Raw genomic sequence first — 8,462 nt, 5'->3', positions numbered from 1 at the left:
AGGACAGCTGAGCCCCCTTATTCCTGATATGAATTCACAGAACCACAGAAAAGGGGTGCACAAAATCAAAAGAGAAATAATTGGAAGCAGTATCTAAGAAAAAACCTTGTCACTAGAAAATAAAACTTCTGGGAAAAGAATCCATAGCCCCAATAAAAGACAGGGTGGCTGCCTCCCATCTTGAACCCCTTTGGAAAGTATTGTACTTTACTCATCTGTAATTTTTATATGTTTCCTGCTGCCTTACAAAATAAAATAGGGGGCCACTCGGGCATCGGGATGGTGAGCCCTGTGCTCTGTAGCACTGTGTTGTAGCACTGAGAGCATCTCCCCTGCTTGATAAACTGATTTTCATAATGTTTCTCTAGACAGCCAAGCAGCAGCACACAGGACTTACATGCCAGAGGTACCAGGCCCTGGCACCATCATAACTAAAACTGAGGAGTTCATCAAGAAACCACACACGTGAAAATATACTCGGTAATCTTACAGTCTTGGAACTTACAATTAATCACTAATGAATGGGAAAGCCATGCCCGCCAATTCACACCCTACACAGATGTCTCTATACTCTGTACTCCACTCTATTGTGTATGTTCTTTCCTTCCTAAACCTTCATGACAACTTCTCAATCCAAAAGAGACCCTAGTGGCAGATGATAGGTTTAGCAGGCATGGACCCACAGACACTGTGCAGAGACATGCACAGGGAGTGGGAGATGGAGCTCACCTCCTCCCTAGAAAGGCTGGGGGAGACTTGGGAGAAAGGGCCAACAACCTTCACCAGGACTCTCCCAGCCCACAGACACTGTGCAGAGACATGCACAGGGAGTGGGAGATGGAGCTCACCTCCTCCCTAGAAAGGCTGGGGGAGACTTGGGAGAAAGGACCAACAGCCTTCACCAGGACTCTCCCAGCCCACAGACACTGTGCAGAGACATGCACAGGGAGTGGGAGATGGAGCTCAGCTCCTCCCTAGAAAGGCTGTGGGAGACTTGGGAGAAACGACCAACAGCCTTCACCAGGACTCTCCCAGCCCACCTGCCTCTGTGCCTCTCCACAGCTGCCCTGAATGTTCCAAAGACTCTGCAGGTTTCAGGCTCTGCAGCCTCTAGACCTATGATTAACTGGATTCAGTCCAAGGTGCCCTACCCCATCCCACATCATTGAACTCTCCTAGGACTTGCTTTTCTCCCTGTGAACAAGACAAAGACACACTCCCACAGACATATGCAGAGGTAAGCAGCACCTTCAGAAGCTGGGTAGGATTAATGTATTTTATCAAAGCATTATATAATTTTTGGCTTATAATGGTACCAGGGATTGGTGCAGGGACCTCAGAGCCTCAGGTACGAGTTGCTGTGTAAACCACGGTGCCCTCCCCATCCCATTGTCTTAGCATACTCCGAACCTGGACCAGATAAGGATGACCTGAGGGGGCACTGACCTGAACCCCCAAGCAACCAGACATAGAAAGCTGGATCTGTCTTCAAAATGGAGATTGATAAGTGGTGAAGCAGTGTGAAGGTCTCTGTCTTGCCTTTTCCTCTCAATTCTTTCTGTCTCTATCCAATAAATTAATAAAATACAATAAAAGCAGTAGTAGGATAACTCAGTATTTTGAACTTACTGTTGGTTTTAGAAATAGATGTTTAGATTCAAGCCCTGACCAGGACTGGAAAGACACAGAAGAAACAGGACATACTCACCACGGGATTCCTGGGCCACAGCCGCCAAGCCAGAGGTGGCTCCTGCAGGCTGCTTTGAGAGTGCCCGGACCTGTGACGTAGCAGCCACCCATTGGCCACCTACTAGAGGAGCAGCAGCTGACACCACACCTGTGCGCATGCTGGCTACTGGCCCACCTGAAACCTTGGAAGCCACAGGTGGTCCCTGGGTCCCTAGCCCCAGGCTCTCTCAGTTCCTTGTGGGGAGGTTGGCACACAGAAGCCAGTGCCCACTTGTGCTGGGGAGATTCACACTGGGTGTGTAAGACTTCAAGCAGAGGCTCTGAGACCCTAGGCTCTGTCCCTGGTGCTGCTCTGAACCAGTGCTGAACACTACTCTGCTAAAATAAAGTAAAATAATAAAGCAGTCTGGTTATAAGATAAATCATTTAAAAAAGGAAAAGAAGGGGCCGGTTGGTGGCACGCCTAGTTGAACGTGCATGATGCAGAACAGTCTGTTCTGCAGGAACAGAGCCTTGTAGGTCTCAGGCTCGGTGTTTGCAGCCCTGTGCCAGGCTACACCTCCCAAACAGAAAATTGGCTTGAAAGATGAGGGCCTCTGCCCTCAGCTCTCCCTGTCTCCTTCAGTGCATCTGTGAGCCTTCCCAATGTGAGTTAAACCATGATCTTCAAGTCTGAATTTCCTCACTGCACACTGTTCACTTTTTTAAAAAGGTATTTGTGGAGACTTGGCTATCAAGCTGCTTTGGCATATAGACTAAACTTTGCTTCATCCCATCAATACCTTTTAAAAGTATATTGCTGCATTTTAGGGGCTTTTGGTGCTGTGGTCTCTTCTAGTCCCTCTATCTGCCTGTCTGTATTTATATACAAAGAAAGAAATAAATAAAGATGAAAAAATATTTATCAAAGGAGGACCAGAGAAGCCAGAACAGCTATCAGATCTGGAAGGCACAGGGAGCCAAGCTAGGATCTCACCGAGGCAAGTTTTGCTGTCCACCACTGAGCCTGCTTCTTGTCTTCTATAGGTCATTCCAAAGATCTGAAATATCTATTACTTTCATTTTTGTTTATGATTATTAGTGGAGTACAGAATTGGCAGGTTACGATGCAGTTTCTCACTGCCCTGACCACCAAGGTTCTGTGTCCCCACCCTCCTGCTGCCCAAAAAGTAAATTATAGCCATAGTTTGTCCCCCCTTTTTTTGGGAAATCATGTTACTGATTGAAGGTGAGTGACAGGAAGGAGGGGAAGGTCCCCTACAAGCTTCATTCTGAGGGTCTTGGACTGTTAACTTAGAAGAATTACAAAAAGAGAATGTCATGTTTTAGGGAGTTGAGAATTTATTCAGAGAGAATGGAGATATTTGGGAGGAAAGTACATACCATAGAGGCATGTAGAATGAGAGAGAGAGAGAGAGAGAGAGAGAGAGAGAGAGAGAGGAGAAAAAGAAAAGTGGTGGCACACCTGGTGAACACATAAGTTACAACATGAAAGGACCTGGGTTCAAGCCCCCAGTCTCCACCTGCAGGGGGAAAGTTTCACAAGTGGTGAAGCAGGGCTGCAGGTGTCTCTCTTTCTTTCTATCTCCCCTCCTCTCAATTACTGGCTGTCTCCAATAAATAAAGATAATTTAAAGAAAAAGGAGAGAGAAGTGGTAAAGGGGGTTCAGATATCTTTTTCTCCCAGCCTTTATGATTGCTTCTGATGACCCAGAGACAAGGTGCTCTAGTCTTAGTTGTCAGATATGATGTCTACATCCATCTGCATTTTATGGCCTTACAATCAGAGAGGAGAGTTTAGTATAGTAGGGTTCTCTGGCTACTTTTGGCCATTTCCTTTTTGCTTTTTATATTTATTGATTGCCACCAAGGTTATCACTGGGGCTCAATACCTGCACTACAAATCTATGGACCCAGTGGCCACTTTTTCTACCTTATTTTGATTTCACAGGACAAAGAGAAATTGAGAGGAAAGGGGCAGATAGAGAGGGAGAAAGAGCAGACCTGATGCACAACTAGTGAAGCACCCCCCATGCATGTGGGGAGCAGGGGCTTGAGCTTGTGTCCTGATGCATGATGATGTGTGCTTAACTGGGTGCAACACTGCCTGTCCCCCTGAAACACAAGGATTTCTTGTGTTTTTAGATCCATCACACAACCTGGGTGATGTAGAGCAGGGGGGCAGGCATCAGGGCTGTGTCCTCCGTCCTATGAGATGCCAGGATGTAACCCAGAGCCTCCCACATGCAAGGCTTGTGCTCTGCCCAAGTCACCTCAGGGACTCAGATCCGAGTATCAGCTGGGCCTTGATTCAATCTCCCACCCCATGCTTAGTGCTCCTGAGAGCTGATAATAGTGTGAGGGTGAGGGAGGGACAGAGAGTGGGACACCACAGCACTGTCCCCTTTGGGTTGTAAGTTACAGGTTGCACCAGTGTTACCACCCTGCCTGCTCCTGAAATCCTGTTTTTTTAATTTTATCATTTATAAAAATATTTTATTTGTGTGGATAGAGACAGAAGTTGACAGAGGAGTTGTGGAGATAGGGAGACAGACACACAAACACCTGCAGCACTGATTCACTGCTTGTGAAGCTTTCCCCCTGCTGGTGGGGACCAGTGGCTTGAACCCATGTCCTTGAACATTTTAGCATGTGGTCTCAATTGGGTGTGCTACCTCCTGGCCCCTATTTTTTTTTTTTAACAGAACACTGCTCTGCTCTGGCTGATGGTGGTGCTAGGAATAGAGCCTGGAACTAAGAATCCTCAGCTATGAGGGTCTCTTTGCATAGCTACTGTGCTGTCTCCCCCACTCTGATGAGTCTCAGCAGGCCAGATTGACAAGACTCAATTCTCCTTAACACTCCTCCCCACCTGCTAGACATCTGCTTCCATGGTAGTGAAGCAGGTATGCAGGTGTATATCTTTTCCTCCTCCTTCTCTCTCTCTCTCTCTCTCTCCTCCCTCAATTGTTATCTATTATATTTAGTAAAAAGTAGAAAGAAAGAAAGAAAGAAAGAAAGAAAGAAAGAAAGAAAGAAAGAAAGAAAGAAAAAGGGAAAAAAGTTGCTGGGAGCAGAGGATGCAGTGCTGGCACCCAGCCCCAACAATAACCTGGTTGACAACAAAGAACACTATATATTTTCTTTGATCATAAGTTTTACATTAAATGTAAACTTGTTTTGAAATTCAAGGTCATAAAGAGTTATTACTGATAGAACTTATCACACTCCTTTCCCTCTTTTAAAAGTTTTTGGCATTACTTCATGCTGACTTTTTTTTCAGATAGAAAAAGAGAGAAAGGGATCTGGGTGGTGGTGCACCCAGTTAACACACATACTCCCAAGCTCGAGGACCCAATCAAGGACCCAGGTTGGAGCTCCTGCTCCCCACCTGCAGGAAGTCCACTTCAGGAGTGGAGAAGCAGGTCTGCAGGTGTCTATCTTTGTTTCTCTCTACCTACCCATCCCCTCTCAATTCCCCTCTGTTCTGATACAAATTAGAAAGGAAAGAAAAAGGCCTCTGAGAACAGTGGGTTTGTAGTGCTGGCACTGAACCCCAGTGATAACTCTGGTGGCAAAAAAAAGCACAAACACACAGTGCTGTAGCTTCACAGTGTGATGGGGACTGGGCTTGAACTGGGTGGTTCTGATGACAAGGCAAGTTTACTGTCCCAGTTAGCTACCCAGACAGCCCACATTTTATCCATTTTGAGTTAATGATATGCCATTTGTTTATGCCCTGATTTCATTTGTCTGTACTTTGCTAGTAAATTATCTGGTGAGATTGGAGGTAAGTAAACTACATCCACATGGATATTGCTTTCATTACCCAAATCATTGGCTATGAATGGAATTGGGTATTTTTTGTAATTAGTTCATTTTCATAAATTTCTGTACATACTGGTATTATAATACTTCAGTAGTTAATATTTTGTATTTGGAAATATCTCATGGCTTGATTTTGTTTTTTAAGATAGACTGTTGCAGATTATTCCATATTCAGAGTCTCTTATTTGGTGTAAATGTTTAGATCTCCTTATGTGTCTTTTAATCAGGAAACTGGAAAGTTTTGTAGCAATTATCTGGAATCAGCAGATATTAAATTATGTTCTGTGGGCATTTTTTTAATTTTATGAGCATGATAGCTTAACACTTATTTAGGGAACATGTGATTCCTTTATGAAATATTTCATAATTTTTAGTGTGTGAGGGAAGTGTATTGATGGTACAGTTATTTTACATTTGTGAAGTACAAAGTTTGATTCTTGGCACCATAAACATTACAGTGAAGCTCTTAAGTTATTCAATAGATTTTGTGATAAATACATACTTTTATTAACATTGTCTTTATTTTAAATGTGTACACTTTCACAAAATCATCTCTAGCTAGTTCACTCCAAATAATTTTGAATTTTTAGGAGGATATATAAGATGATGTGACAGTGGTCTGTAAATAGGCAGTGCTATGTTTTCTCTGTCTCCCTTTGTGTGTATGTGTAAGACTGTCATATCTTTCCTCAGTTCTTTGAATAGAATTTTGTCGGCTTTCTGGTGGGGTGATCTCCAGGAGAAAGATAATGGACTGGTTCTTTCTTGCTCATGCAAGGAATGACATGAAATAAAGACACAGGGGAAATTGCAGCGTGCTCAGATCTCATTTATTATCATGTAATCAAGAGTGTAAATAGAAAACCAAACAAAGAACATATTTCAAACATGTCAGGAATTACAAGTTTATTAAAGGTCAGCTTGCCCCTATGGTAGGGGGCTGGCATGACAGGGATCGATGAGATACATAAAGTTCAAGACAGTTATTCTCCATGATGCAGGCAACTTAATTATCCAAAGGTATTTGAGAGAAACATAGGGGTTAAGGCAGCAGGGTGAGATAGGGTAAAGATAACCAGAGCGTGGTAGGTATCAAAGCTATAAGGAAATAAAGTTTGGTGCTTCACTGACTGTTGTCAGGGAGGTGTGTGATGGAGTATGCTTTCTCTAGTGATCAGAAGTGGGGTGGTTGTGTGAACTCTGGGTGACTGTGAACTTTGAATGAACTGTAAGGCAGGCAACCATGTGGCCTGCAGTTAATGGAGAAGGGTATTGAAGTTTCTGTGTGCTTGAGAGTCAAAAAGGGAAGAACTCAGTCTGAGAGATGGTTTCTCCCCTTTGCTCACCTCGGTTGAGAGAGACTAACAAAAGGGTATCTTCTCAGACCTCCATCCAAGTATGGGAGGGAGTCCTCCCTAAGCTCTATCAAGCTTACACATAGCCCCAACAGAATTTCGTTTATATTTTATGGCATTATTCTTTGTGATAAATTTTCAATAAAAAAGCACAGAGTAGGCAGGTGGTGACACACTTGGTTGAGAACATGTTAGCATTTGCAAGGATCTGAGATTAACCCCCCCAGTCCTCATCTGCAGAGTGGAAAACTAGATGAGTGGTGAAGCAGTGTGCAGGTCTCTGACTTGCCTTTTCTCATTTTTGTGCTGTTTCTATTGAATAGATCAATCAATAAATACAATTTTGAAAAAGCAGTAGTAGGGAGACTTAGTATCTTGAACTTTCTATTGATTTCAGAAATAGATGTTTAGATTCAAGCCTTGAACATGTTATATATCAAATTGCATTAGGCTTTATTCAAATTTTTTAGGTGATTTTTAAAAATTAAAACAATTTTTCTGTATTGGGGGATTAATGTTTTACTGTTTAGTTTCTGTTTTTTTTTTCTCCTCCAGGGTTATTGCTGGGCTCGGTGCCTGCACCATGAATCCACCGCTCCTGGAGGCCATTTTCCCCCCTTTTTGTTGCCCTAGTTGTTGCAGCCTCGTTGCGGTTATTATTGCCGTTGTTGACGTTGCTCTGTTGTTGGATAGAACAGAGAGAAATGGAGAGAGGAGGGGGAAGACAGAGAGAGAGGGGGAGAGAAAGACAGACACCTGCAGACCTGCTTCACCGCCCATGAAGCGACTCCCCTGCAGGTGGGGAGCCGGGGGCTCGAACCGGGATCCTCACACTGGTCCCTGCGCTTTGCGCCACGTGCGCTTAACCCGCTGCGCCACCGCCCGACCCCCTGTTTAGTTTCTTAATGTGTATCAATTGATAAAATAACTTGTTTTCCTTTATAATTATTTATTTTGAAACTATTTTAGAATTATGATTTATTTTTCCTCCAGGATGATTGATGAGGCTTGGTGCCGGCACTACAAATCCACTGCTCCTGGTGGACACATTTAACAATTTTTAAAAATTAGACAGTACAGAGGAAAACAGAAAGGAAGGGGAGATATAGAGGGAGAGAAAAAGATAGGATCCTCTCTTCCCCTCCAAGTCACTCATGACAACGTAAGTGCCTCCACATGTTCCTCTCCTTTTCCTTCTCTCTCTCTCTCTCTCTCACTCTGGGCGCTGATGGAGCTGGAGCTCAAAGCCCTCTGATCTTCCTCCTGTCACTCCTCCCCTGCTGGGAGTCTGGATCAAGGTTGTTTGGGGGTACAGAAGGTAGGAGTTCTGGCTTCTGGAATTGCTTCTCCACTGAAGATTTCGATCCATACCCCCAGCCTGTTTCTACCTGCCCCTGGTGGGACAGATAGAAGAAAGCTAGAAAGTCCATTTTAGGCATGTTCGTGGGTGCACACAACTATGGTAATTTTGCTTGAATTTGGTAGCTAGCCTGAATTTGGATAAGAATATTGCCTGAAAGAATAGTGTCAGCATAGAGAAAAGGGCTAGAAAGTTGGATTAGGGTAGTGAGTATCTCCCATTCTTAAAAA

Source organism: Erinaceus europaeus, chromosome 13 (assembly GCF_950295315.1).
Source record: "Erinaceus europaeus chromosome 13, mEriEur2.1, whole genome shotgun sequence".
Lineage (NCBI taxonomy): Eukaryota > Metazoa > Chordata > Mammalia > Eulipotyphla > Erinaceidae > Erinaceus > Erinaceus europaeus.
Note: the sequence above shows the minus strand (reverse complement) of the source record.